The sequence below is a fragment of the Ambystoma mexicanum genome, chromosome 12, assembly GCF_040938575.1.
Source record: "Ambystoma mexicanum isolate Mex_15411 chromosome 12, UKY_AmexF1_1, whole genome shotgun sequence".
Lineage (NCBI taxonomy): Eukaryota > Metazoa > Chordata > Amphibia > Caudata > Ambystomatidae > Ambystoma > Ambystoma mexicanum.
In genome coordinates, this window is record NC_090936.1 from 1240221011 (window position 1) to 1240246805 (window position 25795).

General features: G+C 44.3%; 1 protein-coding gene across 1 annotated transcript in view; it reads left to right on the forward strand.

The window, feature by feature from the left end:
* Positions 1 to 25795, forward strand: part of LOC138513127 (uncharacterized) — a 1268315-nt gene that overhangs the window by 478404 nt on the left and 764116 nt on the right. The gene's annotated exons all lie outside the window — the stretch shown is intronic.

The window sequence follows — 25795 nt, forward strand, 5'->3', positions numbered from 1 at the left end:
CGCCCGGCAGGTCAGACCTGCCAGGCTCGATGGCGCCCTCAGGCAAAGCCGTACTCTGGCGGTCCAGAAACAAAGTGTTGGTACGTTTACTGGCACCCTTGTTTACGGACCACCACACTCGTAATGAGGTCCACTGCATGAAGAATTCCAGCATTTAAAAAACGTTTTATAAGAATTTGGATGTGGTTGGGTGTTCTTCACTCTATCACATTTTGGGGAATTAGGAGGTAAATGTAGCCTTTAAAAACGGACTCAGCATTTTTAGAAATAGTTTTATAATGAATTTTGAGACATTGGGTTACTAAGATGGGGCAAAATATAGTAGAATGTTCAAAGTACCAGCAGCATTGGCCATCAATAGCAAGTGTCCTAAGATGCCTAATTCCTTCTAGCGAGAAGCACTGGCAGTTCCTAAAGGACCAGTATCTATGTTACCAATGGGCCTCATTCCGGGTTTGGAGCTAACCATGGAGTAATTAGCTCCATGGTTGCCTCAGCAACCGTCCCAAATCCGGCATGGTGAATGGAGTAATTACCGGTCCATTCCAGGGTTGGAGGGACCGGTAATGCCCCATTCACCTTTTGCCCTTCCCCATTCCCATTTCTGCCCCATAGGGCGCAATGGGAATGGGGAAGGAGGTAATTACGGTACCGTAAATTATGGTACCGTAATTACCTCTGAAGTACCTTTGCGGGTCCCGTACTTAACTCCTGCTAAAAGCAGGAGGTAAGGAAGGACCCGCAAAGGGACCTCAGAATACGGAGGTAAGGGATTACCGGCATCGGCACCCTTACCGGTGCCGGTAATTCCTTACCTCCAACCTCAGAATGACCCCCCATGTCCGGTACTGCCAGATTCCACACTTTCGGTGAGAGGTATTGCCATTACACAGCACTCAAGTGATCCAGACTAAATCCTTCCACTTCCCGCTGTAACCCGATCACGTCTTTTTTCTTTTTTTTTTGTATGTCCGTAATTGTTCTGTTACTTGTGTGCTTCTAGGCCCATGGGCGATTTAGCGCTATATAAAAATTAAAATCAAATCACATGACGCGTGTTGGCAGATTACTCATTGTAAAGTATCACCAGGTTTATGTGCTGAGCAACCAGATAGAGCAAATGAACATCTTCCTAGTTACAGGTAGTACCAGTAACCATATTGCATGAATCAACACATGTCCAGTGACAGCTAATATATGTAAGTTAAATAGCGCCCAGTAACAGGTATAGCCAAGATTGTATGATGAGTAACCAGACTGTGCAAGTAAATACGAGCACAGTAACAGGTATTGCCAGGATTGTATGATGAGTAACCAGACTGTGCAAGTAAACACGAGCACAGTAACAGGTATTGCCAGGATTGTATGATGAGTAACCAGACTGTGCAAGTAAACACAAGCACAGTAACAGGTATTGCCAGGATTGTATGATGAGTAACCAGACTTTGCAAGTAAACACGAGCACAGTAACAGGTATTGCCAGGATTGTATGATGAGTAACCAGACTTTGCAAGTAAACACGAGCACAGTAACAGGTATTGCCAGGATTGTATGATGAGTAACCAGACTTTGCAAGTAAACACGAGCACAGTAACAGGTATTGCCAGGATTGTATGATGAGTAACCAGACTGTGCAAGTAAACACGAGCACAGTAACAGGTATTGCCAGGATTGTATGATGAGTAACCAGACTGTGCAAGTAAACACAAGCACAGTAACAGGTATTGCCAGGATTGTATGATGAGTAACCAGACTTTGCAAGTAAACACGAGCACAGTAACAGGTATTGCCAGGATTGTATGATGAGTAACCAGACTTTGCAAGTAAACACGAGCACAGTAACAGGTATTGCCAGGATTGTATGATGAGTAACCAGACTTTGCAAGTAAACACGAGCACAGTAACAGGTATTGCCAGGATTGTATGATGAGTAACCAGACTGTGCAAGTAAACACGAGCACAGTAACAGGTATTGCCAGGATTGTAACCAGACTGTGCAAGTAAACACAAGCACAGTAACAGGTATTGCCAGGATTGTATGATGAGTAACCAGACTTTGCAAGTAAACACGAGCACAGTAACAGGTATTGCCAGGATTGTATGATGAGTAACCAGACTTTGCAAGTAAACACGAGCACAGTAACAGGTATTGCCAGGATTGTATGATGAGTAACCAGACTTTGCAAGTAAACACGAGCACAGTAACAGGTATTGCCAGGATTATATGCTGAGTACCAGACTGTGCAAGTTAACATGAGCACAGTAACAGGTATTGCCAGGATTGTATGACGAGTAACCAGACTGTGCAAGTAAACACATGCCCAGTAACAGGTATAGCCAAGATTATATGCAGAGTAACCAGATTGTGCAAGTTAACACATGCCCAGAAACAGGTATTGCCAGGATTTATGCTGAGTAACCAGACTGTGCAAGTTAACACGAGCACAGTAACAGGTATTGCCAGGATTGTATGATGAGTAACCAGACTGTGCAAGTAAACACGAGCACAGTAACAGGTATTGCCAGAATTGTATGATGAGTAACCAGACTGTGCAAGTAAACACGAACACAGTAACAGGTATTGCCAGGATTGTATGATGAGTAACCAGACTGTGCAAGTAAACACGAGCACAGTAACAGGTATTGCCAGGATTGTATGATGAGTAACCAGACTGTGCAAGTAAACACGAACACAGTAACAGGTATTGCCAGGATTGTATGATGAGTAACCAGACTTTGCAAGTAAACACGAGCACAGTAACAGGTATTGCCAGGATTGTATGATGAGTAACCAGACTTTGCAAGTAAACACGAGCACAGTAACAGGTATTGCCAGGTTTGTATGATGAGTAACCAGACTTTGCAAGTAAACACGAGCACAGTAACAGGTATTGCCAGGATTGTATGATGAGTAACCAGACTGTGCAAGTAAACACGAGCACAGTAACAGGTATTGCCAGGATTGTATGATGAGTAACCAGACTGTGCAAGTAAACACGAGCACAGTAACAGGTATTTCCAGGATTGTATGATGAGTAACCAGACTGTGCAAGTAAACACGAACACAGTAACAGGTATTGCCAGGATTGTATGATGAGTAACCAGACTTTGCAAGTAAACACGAGCACAGTAACAGGTATTGCCAGGATTGTATGATGAGTAACCAGACTTTGCAAGTAAACACGAGCACAGTAACAGGTATTGCCAGGATTGTATGATGAGTAACCAGACTTTGCAAGTAAACACAAGCACAGTAACAGGTATTGCCAGGATTGTATGATGAGTAACCAGACTGTGCAAGTAAACACGAGCACAGTAACAGGTATTGCCAGGATTGTATGATGAGTAACCAGACTGTGCAAGTAAACACAAGCACAGTAACAGGTATTGCCAGGATTGTATGATGAGTAACCAGACTTTGCAAGTAAACACGAGCACAGTAACAGGTATTGCCAGGATTGTATGATGAGTAACCAGACTTTGCAAGTAAACACGAGCACAGTAACAGGTATTGCCAGGATTGTATGATGAGTAACCAGACTTTGCAAGTAAACACGAGCACAGTAACAGGTATTGCCAGGATTGTATGATGAGTAACCAGACTGTGCAAGTAAACACGAGCACAGTAACAGGTATTGCCAGGATTGTATGATGAGTAACCAGACTGTGCAAGTAAACACAAGCACAGTAACAGGTATTGCCAGGATTGTATGATGAGTAACCAGACTTTGCAAGTAAACACGAGCACAGTAACAGGTATTGCCAGGATTGTATGATGAGTAACCAGACTTTGCAAGTAAACACGAGCACAGTAACAGGTATTGCCAGGATTGTATGATGAGTAACCAGACTTTGCAAGTAAACACGAGCACAGTAACAGGTATTGCCAGGATTATATGCTGAGTACCAGACTGTGCAAGTTAACATGAGCACAGTAACAGGTATTGCCAGGATTGTATGACGAGTAACCAGACTGTGCAAGTAAACACATGCCCAGTAACAGGTATAGCCAAGATTATATGCAGAGTAACCAGATTGTGCAAGTTAACACATGCCCAGAAACAGGTATTGCCAGGATTTATGCTGAGTAACCAGACTGTGCAAGTTAACACGAGCACAGTAACAGGTATTGCCAGGATTGTATGATGAGTAACCAGACTGTGCAAGTAAACACGAGCACAGTAAGAGGTATTGCCAGAATTGTATGATGAGTAACCAGACTGTGCAAGTAAACACGAACACAGTAACAGGTATTGCCAGGATTGTATGATGAGTAACCAGACTGTGCAAGTAAACACGAGCACAGTAACAGGTATTGCCAGGATTGTATGATGAGTAACCAGACTGTGCAAGTAAACACGAACACAGTAACAGGTATTGCCAGGATTGTATGATGAGTAACCAGACTTTGCAAGTAAACACGAGCACAGTAACAGGTATTGCCAGGATTGTATGATGAGTAACCAGACTTTGCAAGTAAACACGAGCACAGTAACAGGTATTGCCAGGTTTGTATGATGAGTAACCAGACTTTGCAAGTAAACACGAGCACAGTAACAGGTATTGCCAGGATTGTATGATGAGTAACCAGACTGTGCAAGTAAACACGAGCACAGTAACAGGTATTGCCAGGATTGTATGATGAGTAACCAGACTGTGCAAGTAAACACGAGCACAGTAACAGGTATTTCCAGGATTGTATGATGAGTAACCAGACTGTGCAAGTAAACACGAACACAGTAACAGGTATTGCCAGGATTGTATGATGAGTAACCAGACTTTGCAAGTAAACACGAGCACAGTAACAGGTATTGCCAGGATTGTATGATGAGTAACCAGACTTTGCAAGTAAACACGAGCACAGTAACAGGTATTGCCAGGATTGTATGATGAGTAACCAGACTTTGCAAGTAAACACGAGCACAGTAACATGTATTGCCAGGATTGTATGATGAGTAACCAGACTTTGCAAGTAAACACGAGCACAGTAACAGGTATTGCCAGGATTGTATGATGAGTAACCAGACTGTGCAAGTAAACACGAGCACAGTAACAGGTATTGCCAGGATTGTATGATGAGTAACCAGACTGTGCAAGTAAACACGAGCACAGTAACAGGTATTGCCAGGATTGTATGATGAGTAACCAGTCTGTGCAAGTAAACACGAACACAGTAACAGGTATTGCCAGGATTGTATGATGAGTAACCAGACTTTGCAAGTAAACACGAGCACAGTAACAGGTATTGCCAGGATTGTATGATGAGTAACCAGACTTTGCAAGTAAACACGAGCACAGTAACAGGTATTGCCAGGATTGTATGATGAGTAACCAGACTTTGCAAGTAAACACGAGCACAGTAACATGTATTGCCAGGATTATATGCTGAGTACCAGACTGTGCAAGTTAACATGAGCACAGTAACAGGTATTGCCAGGATTGTATGACGAGTAACCAGACTGTGCAAGTAAACACATGCCCAGTAACAGGTATAGCCAAGATTATATGCAGAGTAACCAGATTGTGCAAGTTAACACATGCCCAGAAACAGGTATTGCCAGGATTTATGCTGAGTAACCAGACTGTGCAAGTTAACACGAGCACAGTAACAGGTATTGCCAGGATTGTATGATGAGTAACCAGACTGTGCAAGTAAACACGAGCACAGTAACAGGTAGTGCCAGGATTGTATGATGAGTAACCAGACTGTGCAAGTAAACACGAGCACAGTAACAGGTATTGCCAGGATTGTATGATGAGTAACCAGACTGTGCAAGTAAACACGAGCACAGTAACAGGTATTGCCAGGATTGTATGATGAGTAACCAGACTGTGCAAGTAAACACAAGCACAGTAACAGGTATTGCCAGGATTGTATGATGAGTAACCAGACTGTGCAAGTAAACACGAGCACAGTAACAGGTATTGCCAGGATTGTATGATGAGTAACCAGACTGTGCAAGTAAACACGAGCACAGTAACAGGTATTGCCAGGATTGTATGATGAGTAACCAGACTGTGCAAGTAAACACAAGCGCAGTAACAGGTATTGCCAGGATTGTATGATGAGTAACCAGACTGTGCAAGTAAACAGGAGCACAGTAACAGGTATTGCCAGGATTGTATGATGAGTAACCAGACTGTGCAAGTAAACACAAGCACAGTAACAGGTATTGCCAGGATTGTATGATGAGTAACCAGACTGTGCAAGTAAACACATGCCCAGTAACAGGTATAGCCAAGATTATATGCAGAGTAACCAGACTGTGCAAGTTAACACAAGCAAAGTAACAGGTATTGCCAGGATTGTATGATGAGAACCAGACTGTGCAAGTAAACACGAGCACAGTAACAGGTATTGCCAGGATTGTATGATGAGTAACCAGACTGTGCAAGTAAACACGAGAACAGTAACAGGTATTGCCAGGATTGAATGATGAATAACCAGACTGTGCAAGTAAACACGAGCACAGTAACAGGTATTGCCAGGATTGTATGATGAGTAACAAGACTGTGCAAGTAAACACGAGCACAGTAACAGGTATTGCCAGGATTGTATGATGAGTAACCAGATTGTGCAAGTAAACACATGCCCAGTAACAGGTATAGCCAAGATTATATGATGAGTAACCAGACTGTGCAAGTTAACACGAGCACAGTAACAGGTATTGGCAGGATTGTATGATGAGTAACCAGACTGTGCAAGTAAACACAAGCACAGTAACAGGTATTGCCAGGATTGTATGATGAGTAACCAGACTGTGCAAGTAAACACGAGCACAGTAACAGGTATTGCCAGGATTGTATGATGAGTAACCAGACTGTGCAAGTAAACACGAGCACAGTAACAGGTATTGCCAGGATTGTATGATGAGTAACCAGACTGTGCAAGTTAACACGAGCACAGTAACAGGTATAGCCAAGATTATATGCAGAGTAACCAGACTGTGCAAGTTAACACTAGCACAGTAACAGGTATTGCCAGGATTGTATGATGAGTAACCAGACTGCAAGTTAACACGAGCACAGTAACAGGTATAGCCAAGATTATATGCCCAGTAACCAGACTGTGCACGTTAACACATGCCCAGTAACAGGTATTGCCAGGATTGCATGCTGAGTACCAGACTGTGCAAGTTAACACAAGCAGACTAACAGGTATTGCCAGGATTGTATGCCGAGTAACCAGACTGTGGAAGTTAACACATGCCTAGTAACAGGTATTGCCAGGATTCTATGCCAAACAACTGGATTGTGAAAGTTAAAACATGCCCAGTAATGGCCATGATTATATGATGAGTAACCAGACTGTGCAAGTTAACACATGCCCAGAAACAGGTATTGCCAGGATTATATGGCGAGTAACCAGACTGTGCAAGTTAACATGGTATTGCCAGAATGCAAGTTAACACATGCTGAGGAACAGGTATGGACAGGATTATATGCAGGTGAACCAGACTGTGCAAGTTAACACACGCCCAGTAACAGGTATTGCCAGGGTTATATGCTGAGTAACAAGATTGTTCAATTTCTGTCTGATTGTACCCAGGTGCTGTCTCGTCCCCCTTTTACTTCTCCTCTCATGGTCATTGATTGTGGAGTCCCGCAGGGTGCGGTGCTTTCTACGCTGCTTTTTAATTCATATATGGTGGCGTTAGTCAAGCTGATTTTTAGCTTTGGTGTGCACTTTTTTTTTATAAATGGTGATGACACCCAGTTTTTGTTTCGGCTCAATGCCCCTAAGGAAAGTCCCCCATAGCTCCTGAGAGAGTGTCTCTCAGCAGTTGGTCAGTGGATGACTGAAAACTGGCTTAAGTTAAAGGGGGAGAAGACCGAGGTATTAGTGATTGGCCAGGTTCCCAATGTCTGGACCCCGGACTATTGGCCAGCAAGTCTTGGACCATGTCCGAAACCCTCTATTGTAGTGAAGAGCCGTGGAATTAAGGTTATGACCTCTGGCTCCAGAGAAGTGCAGATCTCTTTGGTTTGTCAGAGTGGTTTTGCTAAATTAAAAGTTTTGAAGAAGTTGCTTCCGTTTGTCCCCAATGAGGCAAGGACCAAAAATGTAACTGCCTCTATCATGGGTGCAATTGATAATTGCAATGGTATTTATGTTGGCCAGCCAGAGGCGCTACTTCCACAGGTGCTCCACCAAACTCTAGCCCACCATGTATTTGGTCATAGAAGTCCCTCATGCCCACAATTCCAAGCATGGAGTGATTGATTACACTTCCAAAAAATAGAAAACTTTACACATATCTAGAAAAGAGTTTATTATGCTCCTTGGTTGTGCCAGACACTCAAATTAGAGTCAATGAACTGGAATTGTAGATTTATGTAATAATATGTGTTTGGGAAAAAGTATATATAGGGAGTACGATACAGGAGTAGAGAACTAGAATAAGAGAATATATTGCGACCATTGAGAGTGAGGAGCCTAAATTCCCTCTGCCACGCCATTGGCAATCTGCCCATCAATTAGAGAACATGAAAGATATTAGATGTATTGGTTTAAAACATATTAGACTGGGAAAGAGGAGGTGACAAAGAAAGAGTACTGAGGCAAATGGAAGCAAGAACTATATGTAAATTACGGGCAACAGAATTTGGTTTGAATAAAGACAATGAGAGGGCCTAATTCTTATGAAGAATGTCAGTATTACATGATAAAGGACACAACATTGAGATCATCTATGTTAACTATCACCATGACAACGTTTCTAAGTAAATTTGACTCAGAAATATGCCCGTGCGTTGGTATTTACAACACAAAGCCAAATAATGTAATTAAAAAGAATCAAAAAAATAGCCATATGCACATATGGAGGCAACATGGGTAAATCCATTGGAAAATTAACCAAGGGGTGTCCCAAAGTATGGCAGCACCCACGCGATGCCGAAATTCAGTAAGACGCGTAATACAACAAGGCTTTAAATATTCAAAATGATGCCGGTGTTCGGAATATGAACACGAACGCCGACCCCAGAACAGTGAGTAAAGCGACCCAGTGCATATGAAGGGAAGGATGTGGGATACATGAGAGCACAAGACACAATATTTTGAGATTGAGCATGTTTTTTAAAATGCACGTTATCGAGTAACACAATATATTGTTGTTCACTAAAGTGTAAGACTAATTATTTTGAGAATGAGCTCGGAGATTCCTAAAAGGCACTTTATTGAGTGGCGCAATATATTCTTGTACTCTAAATTGTAAGACTAATTATTGGAGAATGTATTTATATTATTTATTTGTATTTGTAAAGCGCCTAGCAACCCGGGGGCATCGAGGCGCTGTTTCACGTATGTGACTTAGTTACATGAGGTGGGGTTGTCGCACAGGTTACACATTAGTCAATACAATGTTACTGTGGTTGAATGCCTTACATGTTGGCATGACGAGCAGGAACAAATGGGGAGTACATACATGCAGTACACTCATTGTGGCGGTTTACACGAACCTCATGGTTTTTATTGCTTTTCTGAAGACCGTGTCGGATTCAATGCCTCTGATAGTGGGTGGTAACAGGTTCCAGTTGGTAGCTGCTAGAACTGAGAAGCTAGAGACGCCTGCTCTAATCCTGAGGCTTTTAGAAATGGAGAGTCGGTTGGTATGGCGGGATCTGGTGGGTCTGATGGATGGCGGCGCAGAGAATCTTTGCGCGAGGTAACGAGGTGCTGTGTCATGGCGACATTTGTGGGTAAGTGGCAAGGACTTACACAAGATACGTTCTTTGACGGGTAACCAGTGGATGGATTTCCTGGTGGCCAAGATGTGGTCTCTTTTAGAGACCCTGGTGGCTGCTCTAAGGGTATTGTCCTGCTTCTTGACGTGCCTAGTAGGAGCGCGTTGCAGGAGTCTAGGCGAGATCCTATGATTGCTCTGGCGATGGTGAAGGACTTTTGTTGCGTTTGGAAGGGCCTGGCGACAGTGATAAGTTTCGAGTGGTAGGCTGCCGCTGATGAAATTGCATTCACCTGTCTTGTCATGGTGAGGTTTGAGTCCAGCTATACTCCCAAAGTTTTGACTGACTGGGATACCGTGATGCGGGTGTTGTCAATGAGAAAGGAGTCATATTGGGGTCCCATTTTTTTGATTGTGGCCAGGGAAACGATGGTAAGGAGTTCGGTCTTTTCACTGTTAAGGCAGAGCCAATTTTCCGCCATCCATGTCTGGATGGTGGTGTAGATGGAGTTGAGAGTTTTTTGGTCGGCCTCAAATGAGCTCAGAGTTTCCTTAAAGGCACATTATTGAGTGGCGCAATATATTTTTGTAGACTAAAGTGTAAGACTAATTATTTGGAGAATGAGCTCGGTCTTTCGTAAAAGGCGCGCTATTGAGTGGCGCAATATATTCCTTTTAGATTGAAGGGATTATCCAGGAACAGTGATGTGCAGGTAAATGGAGTTTTGTGAAAACAAACAAATTAAGTCTTCAGAAAGTGAATAAAGGGCGAGTAAAGGTGAGTATAAAGGGGACACAACATACACATAAGAATGTGAGCATGGTACTATGGGGAAAATAGGGAACTAGGTTGAATGGGAACACCAACAAATAGGTAGGTTTGAAGTAGATAAACTTTTCCATTAAGCACAATGGGAATTTCCTAAGTAGTCCTTGAGTGGCAAAGACAGTAATAATTGTTAAAATGGAGATAAACAAGAACAAGTAAAAAAGTTTAAAAAAAACACCTGGATCCAGTTAATCAATAATGATATAATGGACATTCTGTGCAATAAATACACGAATGAAGCTAATAAGGCGATGTTACTATCTTTTCGCCATCTTGACACATCCTCCCCATTACCAAGCCTTAATCTCTGCCTCATATTAAATATTTTGGACACAATTGTATATTGAAATGACAATTATGTTTTGAATGTACTGTTCTCATTGATGTAGCCCCGTTTTGATAAAGGCCATGGGTCCGAAACACGTGTGATCACAGATACATGTACACTTCCAGGTCATTGACTCGAATGTGCAACCAAGGAGTACAGTCAACCCTTGACCTTATAACACAACAGAGTGGGCTCATCCTTGTTACTCCAGGAGTGTGACTGACAAACTCTATGCAATCAAGGGTCGTGTGCCGGGGCGGGGAGGGGGGTGGACATGGAAAAACAGAGAAGAATTGCCTTAATAATACTTTCACATATCTGGGTATGGAATTCCCTCCCTTCGTCTTCTAAAGGTTGGAGAATCGCTGCCCTCGCCGGGGCAAGCCCTTGACCTGGCAGATTTGCAATTTATGGCTCTTTAAACAAAGTGCATGACCTCTGGAATGCTGACCCTTCACTCCATGCCATGTACAACGTGATTATTGAAGGTTTAATTCGGAAGATATATACTGGGCAAAGTAATACGTTGTGTCTGTTGCTTTTCTTACCCTCAGATGAAGAACAGAGCGCCACGAGTCCTACGGGGGCACAAAGGCTCTGTGTGTGGGATGGGGGAAAAGGGTGCTTTAATTCGCAGAGGGGTCTCAGACTCACCCAGAGGCCACAGGAGATTCATGGAGACACTGTCCAGAAGAGACCCCAATGAGGAGAGATTTATGAAAAGCCATTTCCGCCCCAGGCTGTGGGTGGCAGAGGAAGTGAAATGCATCCAAACGGCGGCTAAACTGTTTATTTAAGCACATCTCTCTCTGGACGCCCGGGGGCTTCCTGGGTGCCCTGCAGTGACCCCGAGACCTTGCAGTTTGAGGAGTCTGCAGACAGACACTGCTCGCTTTCTGTGGCAATGGAGACTATTTTAGGGTCCGCCGCGTGATGCCCGAGCACGCTTCCATTCTGGACCATTTAGTTAAAATGCCAAGGGCTGGACTTTTGTTTGCTAGATACTGGGATTGTCTGAGGTGAGGCTGGAACCCTGCTGCCTGCCTGGGTCATTCCCAGCAGAGCTGGGGTGACCCATTGCAGATGCCGTGCACAGCTGCAGTGCTCCCGAAACGCACCAATTTCGCCAAGTTGTTACAAATGTTACAATTCAAACTGAACAAAAATGCAATCACAAAGAATTTTTATTTAAAACATGTATTAAAAAACGGGCGTATGTAGCAATCAGTCCAACACAGTTTATAAATTAATAATTCTATTTTCAGATAATTTTATAAACACGAACACATTGTATTTAAGATTTTAAGAGCTATTTGAGAGTTTCGCAGAAGTTGGAATGCTAGCATTACCCAGTAATAGGAGGCTTTGATGTGGGCTCTGTACAAACGTCTTGGAATTGCTCGTTAAAAAGTAGAACAGGGTTATTTAGGGTTCATGACCCCTGGTTTGCCAACCATTATCTGAGGTAATTCCAGATTTAGGAGCAGCTGCCCTTCTTCAAAATCTTATGTTACGTTAAAATATTTGTATAGTGCCTACTGCAATGTGTTATGGCTTTGAAGCGCTGTTAAATGGCCCTCCAGCAGACGGAGCACTGAACAGACATGAGGAATGGAGCATCGCGCTGCAGGCAGATGGGGATAAAAGTTGGGCAACTGGACAGTTATTAGCTGGGATGCCAGGCCTAGCAGTATCATTGAAGCCGTGGGCGGAAGTGTGTCCAGGCACGGTGTGGGTTGCATTGCTAGAGACTATGTGAGGCAGCTGGCCTGCATTGCCAGAGACTGTGTGAGGCAGCTTGCCTGCATTGCCATAGAATTTGTGTGGCTTCTGGCCTGCATTGCCAGAGACTGTGTGTGGCAGCTGGCCTGCATTGCCATAGAATGTGTGTGGCTTCTGGCCTGCATTGCCAGAGACTGTATGTGGCAGCTGGCCTGCATTGCCAGAGACTGTGTGTGACAGCTGGACTGCATTGCCAGAGACTATGTGTGGCAGCTGGCCTGCATTGCCAGAGACTATGTGTGGCAGCTGGCCTGCATTGCCAGAAACTATGTGTGGCAGCTGGCCTGCATTGCCAGAGACTGTGTGTGACAGCTGGACTGCATTGCCAGAGACTATGTGTGGCAGCTGGCCTGCATTGTTTGATATTCATCCTTATTCCATGGGGGTGCATCCTACAGGTGGAAAATAAGAGTGCACACATCAGATTCGCAGCCCCAAATGCAACTGTCTAAAGGTGAGGGCCCAGCTATACATTACAGGCAGAACACGGGCCCCACCAATGAAATGCAATCACATGCAATGTAACTTGCACAACTTGTCATAAAGTAGAGCATTATAACTAGTCATCATATTTGGGATTGACCTTGGCTGTGACCTTAGCTGTGCGCCATTTATAGAACATTGCACCCAGACTGGAGCCGGCGAGTGCAGTGGAATGCCCCTGGCCCACGGTGCACCGTCAGATGAGGGCTCCTCAGAACCCACAAGCAAAGACATGACGCTGTGTGCAGGCCCGGCATACATGCAAGTGGCACAATGCAAAGCATGTCTCCCCCCCCCCCCCCTTGGGCAGAGCCAAGCCTCGAACCACTACAAAAATAATAGCTACATCAGGAGGCAAGTCCTATTGTCACGGGTGGGCAGACCCGTGGCACGGGAACAATCACTGCGCGTGAGGAAGCGTTCAGGCGCAATGGAGGGCTGGGTCAGGGGTCTCAGAATGCACTAGAAGCACACGTGAACAGTAGACCATGCAGCAGCAAAATGCTCCATCTGCGCATTCCCATTACTGCACGACAGGTTGCTGATGGTAAATCTAAGACACATCGGACCCAATTCATGGAAGGTTTTGCAGGGTTCAAAGTGGCTTTGCACTGCTGACACAAACCCTGATACATGGAACTGTGCGAAGTGTATTTTTGCAGTGCAAAGTCTATGGGAAAATACACTGTGCACAGTTCCATGAATCAGGGTTTGTGTCGGCAGTGCAAAGCCACTTTTCAGTAGTGCCAATAATTCCATGAATTGGCCCCAAGCCTGCTAGGTGTCGTCGAGTCAAAGGGCCACCTTAGATCATGGAGCCGCCATTACAGGCCTTATTCCCACCTTGTAGTCTGAGTCGCTCTTTCTGTAGCAGTCCCCGAAAGGACCAGGGGAAACAGGTGGAGAGAGCCAGGGACCTCCTGAGTTAGTCTCACAGCTGAGAGCAACCCATCCTGCGGCGCAGGATCCACTGGCGCGCTCCTCTGCAGGGGGTACTTTTCCAACCCATAAACCGCAGGGCATATTTGCCAGGATTGAGGCTGCATTTCAACAGAGCGGTAGGAACTGGAACACTGGATCACTTGAGCGGTGGATCCGGAGAAGGGTGTGCACTGCTGCTGGGAAAGCAGGAATGGGGTGATGTGAAGGTTTACTTGGGCTAGTGTACCTGATGACGTCACAGTATGGTGGCCCATGCCCCGCCTGTACCTGGGGGTGCAGGTGAACTGTCAAAGGGTCCAGTCCAAAAACTATGATCTGAAGATAGAGGTGTCGAGTTCCCAAGAAGTGGCAAAGCTCCTACAGGGGAGGAAGACCCTGTCAAGGAGCAGAATACCTGAAGTCAGGGGGACCCTCAGAGCATCCACATATCACCAGCAAGAGCATGCAGGGGAAGGGGGTGTTCAGAGGAGAAACAGGCTGCTGCGTGGATTAGGCGGGTCTTGTGTGGGACTAGGTAGGGCAGCTTGGGGAAGAGGAGACATAGGCAGGGTGTAGGTAGAGGGTGTGAAGCACTTGGTGGGGTGGGCAAGGATGCAGAAGTACACAGGGCTGGTGAAGGGGCAGGCCAGGAGGGATTTCCTGTAGAGGAGATGGTCCTAGTGAGTTTCAGTGCTTGGAGCTTGTTCTGAGACAGAAGAACCACCAACTTAAAAGCATTTGGTTTATATCAGTGACACAAATATCCTTTTCTAGCCAACCATATTAGCTTTCTGTGATCAAGCAGCACAATCACAGCAAGGTAAGTGCTGCATCTCAGACAGAAGCAAGAGATCAGGAAAATCTTCAAGACACCTCTTATGGTATTGCTTCCCTCTGGCCATGCCTGCTCTGGCATTGCTTCCCTCTGGCCATGCCTGCTCTGGCATTGCTTCCCTAAACCCATGCATGCTCTGGTATTGCTTTCCCCTGACCATGCCTGCTCTGGCATGGCTTCCCTCTGACCATGCCTGCTCTGGCATTGCTTCCCTAATCCGATGCCTGCTCTGGCATTGCTTCCTCTGCCCGTGCCTGCTCTGCCATTGCTTACCCCTGACCATGGCTGCTCTGGCATTGCTTCCCTCTGCCCATGTCTGCTCTGGCATTGCTTCCGCTGCCCATGCCTGTGCTGCCATTGCTCCCTCCTGACTATGCCTGCTTTGCCATTACTTTGTGAAAACAAAAAGAAGATATCGAGGCTGAGTACCCCAAAACAAAATACACCAAACGCGGGTTACAAAGGAAAATACAAAGATCTTTATTTTATACTAAACAATTTCAAAGGACAAAGCAACAGATAGCTATCGGCCCTCAGTACAAGACAGCGAACTCCAGCTTGGTTCGGTGTGCTCAGTGAGTACGACTGTACATTAGAATAGTCGTGCCTTTTATGCAGTCCAAAACATGATGTTCAACCCACCTACAAGTTAATACAAGTTAATACATCACGGATCTAGTGTTCATGCCGAGTTCATACATCTATACATTTAGGGTTTACCTTCAATACATTCACTAACAAATCATAATGGCAACAGTATGTTTTAGGATTTCTCGTTAAGCCTTTTCAAACAGTTTTATACAATGTAGTCAAATAAGTGTTCACATTTCGGTATTTGAATACATTGTGTTTAACATATGCTCGCGGATTAGCTTCATTTGTGGAAACAGAAAAAAATAATATGAGGCCGGGAAGCCCAAAAAGAAACACACCAACACAGGTTACAAAGAACATACAAGTGCTTTATTTAAAAGCTACAACAGTTACCAAAGTCAATTGACAAACGGATAGCTATTCGGCTCTCAGAGTAACGTAACGAACTTCAACGAAGGTTCGATGCATTAGTAAGAGAGATTGTACATTGGAATACTTGGGTCTTTTATATGATTTGTCCAGCCCTTGGCCAACCCTCTCGCGGGTTAACCATTCTAGGGATCGGGGCTATGGGTTCCTAGCCAGGTCAATCCTATAATTTATGCATTTTGATTAGTTTTGCTGATATAGTTGCACATTTACACATAGGTCAGCAATAGGACAAGGTCTCAGTTCGCAACCCCGACAAGTGGCCTGCAGGCATATTAATTATTCGTGTGTACGGAGGTCACAACGGCCAGAATCTTACTCAGAATGTCAGTCGGCCTCCATTTTGATGTTCAGGGTGACTTCCATATAACAAGAGAACCTAAAATGGCGGCTTAATCCAAGATGGCGACTTACATTACTTTCTCTAAGGTCAAGACCTTGCCGCGGAGTTTGTTCGCATATGATGTTTACACAACTTGGCGTAGGCCAATACACATACAATTGTTGCGATAGGAGGCATAATATTGTTTCAATTCCGACACATTGGCGCAGGTAATCCTCTATACACAGGTCAACGAAGGACAAGGTCTCAGTTCATGACCCCAATATGTGGCCTGCAGGCAAGTTACATATTAGTTTGTACACAGAGGTCAAGATGGCCATGTAACATTCGGAATGACACTGTCCACCATCTTAGAACACAGGTTGACTTTAGAAGGAGAACCTAAAATGGCAGATAGACCTAAAATGGCGGTTTACACTGATCTAAGGTCAAGACCTTGCAACACGGATTTCCTCGCAAGTGGCTTATAAGCAGCTTGGCATAGGCCAATATACATATATGCATACAGTATAGGAGGCACACTATGATTTTCCGTTTGACAAACCCTCCTTTTGGCCTATGCCAAGCACGAAACCACTTCTGGTCAATTTATGAACAACTCCACGTCTCAACATCCATACACCCTGAATCACTGTCAGAAATATCTATTGCCAATAGATTGGTTATGGTGTATACCTTGTGTCCTATTGTACTTATCACCTGTGCGCAACATCCCCCTAGCATCAAACATATACTAGGTAAACACTGTATACAGCAACAAAGGAACAACAGAATTCCCAAAATGATCAGTAAGACCGAAAGCACCTTCCAACCCCAAGATCGCAAGAGGTCCCAGAACTAAGCGCTAAGATCCCAGTTTCCCTCGGGAACATGCACTTCTGAACTAAGGACGTGCATATTCTGTATTGCCTTGAAAATAATTGGGGAGGAATCTGGCTCGAAAACACAGCAAGTAGACCCCACTAATTTACACACTCCACCACGTTCGGCCAGAATGACATCTAATGCCATCTGAAGCGCTACTAATCTTATTGCTTTCTGTTTTAATGTCATATTATAGAGTATGTCTGTGGTCCGGTTGATGGTTCTCTCCAGTACTTTCGCTAGTCTCCTGATGTCTTCTGAGTTCGCTATTTCTCCCCAAAATGGCACGAAGGATTTCGCTACATCTCCCAGAACCTGTGCTGGAGTGTCACCATTCTCGTCCCGTCGTGGATGGGCTTTTGAAACCTCTACAGTACTAGCTGTGAATACCCTGGGTAACAGGATCCCTAAATAACAAGTTCCCTGCCAATCCCTGGGTAACCATGGAAATGCTACATTACCGCAAACAAAGTAGACAGGTTTGCCTACATACAAAGATCTGTCTTCCCCAGTCAAATTCACAACGTTGGCAGAACCTCTAAAATTTCCCATTGACTCAGTACCATTACTCTGTAAGCAGAAAGAAACTGAATTGGGGCTATGGTTAACAGTGTAAGAAGGAGGCATGGCATCCTTATTGCCTATAGGAGCCATCTTGAAAGAAATCAAAGATTGAAAAGGATGAGACAGCCTATTAGAAGGCCTAATAGAAGCAAAGTTGTGCTTGCTCCTATTTGCGAAGAGCGAGCATCCCAGGGGCGTAAGAACACATTTCTCAAAACTATTCAAATTAGTACCATCAAAGTTCCCCGAGATGCTATCGTTCCATCGGCCAAAGAATAGTGCTCCAAGAGAGGCATAACAGGCAGTTGTCAAAGGTAAAGGATGAATATACCAACCTAGCCCCTTATCCCCATGTTGCGGTAAATGCAAACAGACCCAACAGTTGGATGTGTTGATTATGGCATGTGTAGCATTCATGATAAGTAACAATGTATTCTTATAGTATCTCTGTCTATGCTGAGAGTATCTGGGAGATAAAGTATGCAGATGCACAAAAGGAGTAGAAACAGTGGGTACATTTTCAGTCAGTAACAAGGTTTCGAATGGATGCACTTCTTCCAGGTACCAAAAGCCTAACACAGTTACTATTATAAAACCAGTTTACATTATGAAAAAACAGCAGTACGTTTTCGGGGCCCAAACAGTTTGTCCAGTCTCTCTGCTGGTCACACGATCATTTATCAGTCCTGTACGAGCGGTAGCGGTTGCATGCATTGTAGTCTTTAAACGAAAAACCCCAGTGTTTTTTTTTGCTGGCAACCTCCCAGCCGAGCGACTTCTTAGTCCTTCCACAACCCTAGCCAACTGAATCCCCTTTTTCAAACAATTACTTGGGCAAAAGCAAGCCCTCAATGATTTTTCCCTTCTTCTTCGAATACACAACCGAACCGTGCCATAAGTCTATTTCCTTGGACGCAAATTGTACCTCGTTGTCCCTGGTACTGATTGATCCGAGAACAATGTATCGTCACATCCCGTTGGAAGTGACGTATCAAGAGCAAGTGAAGATGCAAGATCCAGAACAACAGTTTCCGGAAGCAAAACTTTTGGAGGGTGTGGAGACAAAATGTCTGTTTCCCCGGGTCTCGCGGGCTCAGAGAGAGACTCTGATGCACTCTCGTTGCTGTTTACTGCTTCGGGATTGTTGGTTGCAGTATTGGTGAGGGGTTCTGTTTCTTCTGTATCGTATGGCACTAGGCGTGGAATCCTCTTGACATGCGTCGCGTGGATCCAGTTTTTCCTGCCTGTGACCCGCACCGCCGTCTGTGTGACCAGCAGGACCTGGAAAGGGCCCTGCCACCGAGGTGCAAGGCAAGAGGATCGCTCAAAGGCCTTCGTCAACACCCAGTCACCGGGCCGAATGCTATGACCTGGGCCCTCGTATCATACAGGTAAAACCTCTCGCACCTCGTGATAAATCAAATACAGGTTTTTAGTCAACTGGCTACAGTAATCTGAAAGAAGTACATTTTCAACATTTTTCAAAGACCGACATTTTGGAAGGTTCCAGATGTTAGCAGGTCTCCCCATTACCACCTCAAATAGAGAGAGCCCAGTCTTAGTTTGAGGGGTTGTACTCATAGCTAGCAACATGATCGGTAAGGCGTCCGGCCATTTTAATTTGGTGCCGGCACACGTCTTAGCGAGCTTGTGCTTGATGATGCCATTGTGTCTTTCTACTAATCCGGCACTCTGAGCGTGTCTGGCCGAATGGAACCGTTTGTCGATTTGTAATGCCGCACATATCTGCAGAATTACAGCAGCGACAAAATGTGGACCATTGTCCGACCAGATGACTCTTGGTAGCCCAAACCTAGGGAAGTACTCCTTTAGCATAATTTTTGCAGTAGTCATGGCTGTAGCATTTTTTAACAGGAAAAGCCTCAACCCATTTGCTGAAAACACAAATGACAACTAACACATATTTCAAGTTATTACACCATTCCATTTCGATAAAATCAAAGTGTATCACCTCAAAGGGGACAGAAGGTGGACCAAAACTTCCCCTGGGAGTTGATGTTCCCTTTCCCACATTGTGCTGTAAACAGATCATACAGTCCTGAACATATCGCTCAGCTGTTTTATAAATGTTGTCATTTGCCCAACTTTCTCCAACATTTTTGTAAGCTTCCAGGCACATATGTGGGTAGGGCCATGAGCCATGATGACCATCATCATTATGTACGCATCAGGAAGTAGCCATTTTCCTTCAACTACATTCACCCAACACCCATCATCATCGGGTTTCCCCAAGCTTTCAGCCCATCTCTTGGATTCTTCTAGTGTGGCATCGGCTTGGATGTCCTTTACAGAGTTAACACCCTCATCCATTACATAGGCATTTACAGTCTCCGTTGAAATGTACATATCTGCAGAGAGGTTGATGGCAGTCTGTTTAGCTATCTGATCAGCGAAAGTGTTCCCTTTTCCTATATCATCTACAATCTTTTGATGTGCTGCACATTTTACGACAGCTAACTGAGTGGGAAGTGCAAGCGCTGAGAGCAGTTGTACTGTTAGGGAGCCCTGCTGAATCTTTGTACCATGTGAAGTTAAGAACCTTTTTCTGACCAAAGTCTAAGTTGTGAACCACCCCAAAGGCATACTGACTGTCAGTATATATGTTTACTGTAAGCCCTTCCGAAAGTTCACAAGCTTGAGCCAATGCTATAATCTCTGCGGCCTGCATGGAGTTATGCGTGATTCTCTTGGTTTCCACGACCGTGCTTAATGTGGTGATTGCATAAGCAGCTGTGGATGTACCATCCGGAAGTTTGAAGCAGGAGCGATCGCTCCCCTTGTGGATTATTGAAAGGAGTGTCTTTTAGGTCAATTCTACCCTTTGTCTCTTGTTCAGTAGTGTACAGGCAATCATGTGACTCTTCGTCACTGCAAGCAGTACCTTGCGGGAAAGGTAAGATAGTATCTATTTACGGGAAAGGTAAGAGTTCAGCCGGATTAAGAACACAACATCTCTTAATTTGTATGTGAGGAGCAAACAAGATCAATTCATATCTCGTCAACCGTGCGGAAGTGAGGTGTTGTGTTTGAGTTCTGTTCAATAGAACATCTACAGAGTGAGGCACCATCAGGGTTAGAGGATGGCCTAGGACCATTCCCTCGCTCTGTTTATAGATGCAGCAGCAGCAGCGACAGCTCGCAAACATCTTGGCAAAGCGCATGCTACAGGATAAAAGGCAGAAGAAAAGTAACTGCATGGCCTATTCTTCCCTCCATGTTCCTGCGTTAATACAGCCAAAGCACATCCATCACATTCATGCACAAACAACACAAAGGCCTTTTCATAGTTTGGTGTGCCCAAAACCGGTGCCGAGCACAATGCAGTCCTGAGCAAATGAAATGCTTGCTGGTGCTCCATGTTCCATGGCAATGGTGAAGAAATGCCCTTCTTCGTCAAAGCCAACATTGGCTTAATCGTTAACCAAAAGTTGGGGATCCACTGCCTACAGTAAGAAGCCATTCCTATCAAGACTCTAACTTCTCTCTGCGAATTTGGGACAGACATGCTAGAAATGAGTTTTATCCATTGAGGTGTCAATCTTCTTCCCTCCTTTGACAGGAGATAGCCTAAATAGGCGACCTCCTGGCAACAATATTGACATTTTTTAAGTGAAGCTTTGTGACCATGCTTAGCTAGATGAATAATCAACAACACAGTGCCCTCCTCACAGGCGCTCTCAGAGTCTGCAGCTAAAAGCAAATCATCAACATACTGAAGCAATGTACAAGTAGAGGGCAATTCAAGGGTATCAAGCTGTTCTTTCAAAGCCCTACTATAGATGCTAGGACTTTCAGTGTAACCTTGCGGTGCACAGGTGAAGGTGAACAAGTGTCCCCCTAAGGTGAATGCGAACAAGTATCTACTGTCCTTGTGTATAGGAATACTAAAGAAAGCATTCTTCAGATACACAACACTAAAGTGAGTAGCTGAAGCCGGGATCATAGTTAATATTGTCGTCACATCAGGCACAATAGGAAATTGCGGAGCGACAACCTTATTGATGGTATGTAGATCAATTTTGACCCGAAATGGAATTGCATTATCACCTTTTTTGTACATGGGCAAAATTGGACTATTGCACAAACTACCTGCAATTTCCTCAATCACCCCTCGATGCACAAAATCGAAAACAATGCATTTCAAAGCTTGTTCACCCTCAACTGAAATCTTATATTGTGTAATACGTGGCAGCTTTACTCCATGTTTCAAGACTATTTTAACAGGTTCGATCTGCAAAACACCAACATCATTGTCGCCAATTGCCCACAAAATCTCTGGTACATCACTGAATTCTGGCGGCAAAGGTCTAGTCAAGAATTGAGAGACAGAAAGTTGCTGTCGTGAAATCATCAAACGCACTCCATCAGAAGAACAATGAATTACCGCATTAAATTCCTTCAACAGATTCAACCCTAGCAAATTCTCTCCACAATTCGAAGTCAAATGGAATGGACCGTAGTCCGTAAAGGTACCCAGAGAAATAGGTACCAGCAAAGAAACTGGACAAACAACTGGTGTGCCAGAAATCCCTACAGAAACATTGGTTTGCCCTGACAGTGGAATGTTTGGAACCCGAGAATGATCAATGGAACACTTCTGTGCCCCAGTATCTATCAAGAATAGATGTTTCCTATTTCCCACTACCATTTCAACATAGGGACCTTTCTGATTAACGGGAATAGGCGTTGGTTCCAAACCCTGCTTCGGGCAATCCTAGCGAAACAAAATATTGTCAAAAGTAAGTTCTTCAGAGAGATAAGAAGCAGAAGGATGATCAAAAATGTTTCTAGTATCCATACTTGGTACCTGATTATCATGTGAAAAAGGTTGCTGTGGATACTGTGCAAACTGACCTCTACCAGGGCCCCCAACACCCAGGTGACCTCTGGGCCGTCTACCCATGTTTCCAAATGGGTTATTTGACCTTTGTCGAAGGACCGGGCATTGTGCACACTAATGACCCTCTTGCCTACAATAGGCACACTAGTTAATGTTTACAGGACCCAAGGGCACATTTCCTTGTGGAACATACTGACCTCTAATCTGCAAACTACCCCCTCTAGGGCCTCTAAGAGTTTGCTGCAATAATACTTTAGTCTTCAAATCACCTTTTCTCTTTTCGACTCTTTCCTTTTCATTGTTGACACGATTCTCATAGTACTGAGCCATGTGCAGCACTTCTGATTGAGACTTCGCCTGCCAAGCGCTCTCAGAAGACATATTCTGTGACTGAATGTCAAGCAGCAATCCACGCACAAATTTGTCTACGACTCTGTAGACTCTGTGCCTAAGTCTTGTCCACTGAAATCCGAGAATACCTGTTCGAACCGATTAAAGAACTCGGTAGCACCCTCAGACTTCCCTTGGACACAAGCCGTAAGCTTGTCCCAAATAATTCTCTTTTCGGGAATTATGGTTTTCAATTTCGCAATGATTCTATCGGGTAAAGTTAGTATCACCTGAGGCGGTCTCTCGCCAGCTGGCCTTTCTCCATCAAGTATAATTATGTTAGCCCATGTATCTCCCAACCCTGGTACATCGTCTATAGTCCTAACCTGTTTCCACAAATCTACAGGCAGGAGTACAGGAAACAACAGATCAATATCACCTAATGTGAATACTGAGGATTGCAAGACAGACTCTATTTCTTTATAGAATCCTGTTGGATTTTTCCTAATGTCGGGAATAGATTGTCTAATGGTGTTCACTTCCTGTCTTGAGAATGGCACGTGAACGAACTGCGACACATAATGTGCAGGAATATCCACAGCAGCTGCACCCGTTACAGCATTGGCCGCAATCTCAACTTTCGGGAAAAAAATCGGAGGAACCTCTCTCATAGGAAACTGAGAAGTAGGCAAATCCGAACGCTTACTAAGCAACAGAGCCAAATCGAGCGCTGAAGCAGTCGAAGAAGTGTCAAGTGAAAAGGCGCTCTTATAAATACTCAATAACTCTGCGGGACAACAAATCTTCCTTTTTACACATTCATCCTGCAGGTACTCTACCATTACCTGTATCACTTTCCTCTGCATTTCTGGTGTATACTGACTACATGTGTCATATGCTTCAACTGGAGTTATCGACATGTCTGAGATCCATCTAATCGCATCTTTCATACAGGTTCGTGTTTTCTCGGATATCGATTTACGACAAGGGAGGAACCGTTTCTGTACATACATACCATCCTCATCTTCGCCCTCATTCTGTAACCTTTCCAACTCCTTCCTATACTCGAATATCTTCTCAACATGCTCTTGTACTTTCTCCACAGTGTCTCTAGAAAGCGCTGAGGTGTTCATATCCCTCAACCCTTGTGGGAGATCTTTATTGTTTAGTCTGTCCCACATTACACATAAGTGAATCCCTAATCCTTAAATAAAAACATTTTTCTCAGGAAAATTGTCCATATTAGAAAGTGTGGTGAAAACATAAGCTCGATCATCTCTCTCCATAAAATGTTTAGCCCATGCAATCAAATCACGTTTCTTCTCTGGAGGTACAGTATTGTGAGTGACAACCCTTGATCCCGCTCCCTGATCGACTACAAGCGGTGCAAGACCACTTGGAAGAGGAAGAGCAGGCAAGTTCAGCAGAGGTACTATTACTGGTGCAATATGAAGAGGCGGAGGGGCAGGTGGAGGAGCAGCAACAAAAGGAGGAACAACGACTGGAGGAAGAGGAACAACAGGAGGAGCAGGAACAGCAGGCGGAGCAGGAAGAGCAGGAATAACAGCAGGAAGAGGCAAAGCAGCAGGAAGAGGAACATATGGAGGTGGCGCAGTGGCACCAGGCCTTCGTTCATTTAACAATTTATCGATAAGTTCATCGGAAACATGAAAGTCTTTAGAAGGATAGATTTTCTGAATGCCAAGTGAGAAAGCCCTATCCATATTCCTAACCGACTCAGACTGTTTATCTTGGTCATATAACAATGCTTTTTCGGCATTCATCTTATGACGGTGCGCATGTTTTTCTCTACTCTTAAGCTGTGACAAAGCTTCTTTATTCCAATTCTGTAAGACATCGAATGCTGCAGGTCTAGCCTTTTTCTTTAATAAAATTGATTCTAAATACTCAATACGAGGGATTTCAAAACTACCATTGATTGGCCACTGAAGTTCAGAAGCATGTCTAGTTTGTCTGTGCCAAATATCATTAAACACTATACTACCAATGCCATGCTTACAGTACATAGTACAAGCCGGCGACCCCTCCTGTGGTGCCGGATGGCTAAATTCCAAAGATTGCCTATCACTGTGGAATAACGCCCTGAAGCAGGTAGACAATTTCCCAGGCATATCAACATATTGGTGTTACCTGGTCAATAATTATATTTGCAGAAACAATGCGCCAAAACAAATGATCAGGATACTTAAGAATCGGGTCACGACTCACCTGATCAATCCTAAGGAGGTCCGATCGGATTTCAAAATTCTTCTGTAACAGATTTTTTACCTCGTGTTTGGTGATTTTGGGAAATCTGCCCGCCTCGACAAGTGGACCCTCGTCAAGATGCCGACGCGAACCGCGTGCTCATCATTCAGGGATCGGGCCATGCAGCACTGTTGAGATGTCGCGTCCCTTTCGAAAAGGTGCCCCTTTTTTTGTTACACCGTCCGATCCCGGTCCGATAGCATGCGTCAACCTTCACCGAGCTGGCATCAATCTTGAGGGTCCCTATTCGGGTGCCATCTGTGAAAACAAAAAGAAGATATCGAGGCTGAGTACCCCAAAAGGAAATACACCAAACGCGGGTTACAAAGGAAAATACAAAGATCTTTATTTTATACTGAACAGTTTCAAAGGACAAAGCAACAGATAGCTATCGGCCCTCAGAACAACACAGCAAACTCCAGCTTGGTTCGGTGTGCTCAATGAGTGGGGCTGTACATTAGAATAGTCACACTTTTTATACTCTCGAAATCATGATGTTCAGCCCACCTACGAGTTAATATAAGTTAATATATCACGGATCTAGGGTTCGTGCCGAGTTCATACATCTATACATTTAGGGTTTACCTTTAATACATTCACTAACAAATCATAATGGCAACAGTATGTCTTGGGATTTCTCGTTAAGCCTTTTCAAAAAGTTTTATACAATGTAGTCAA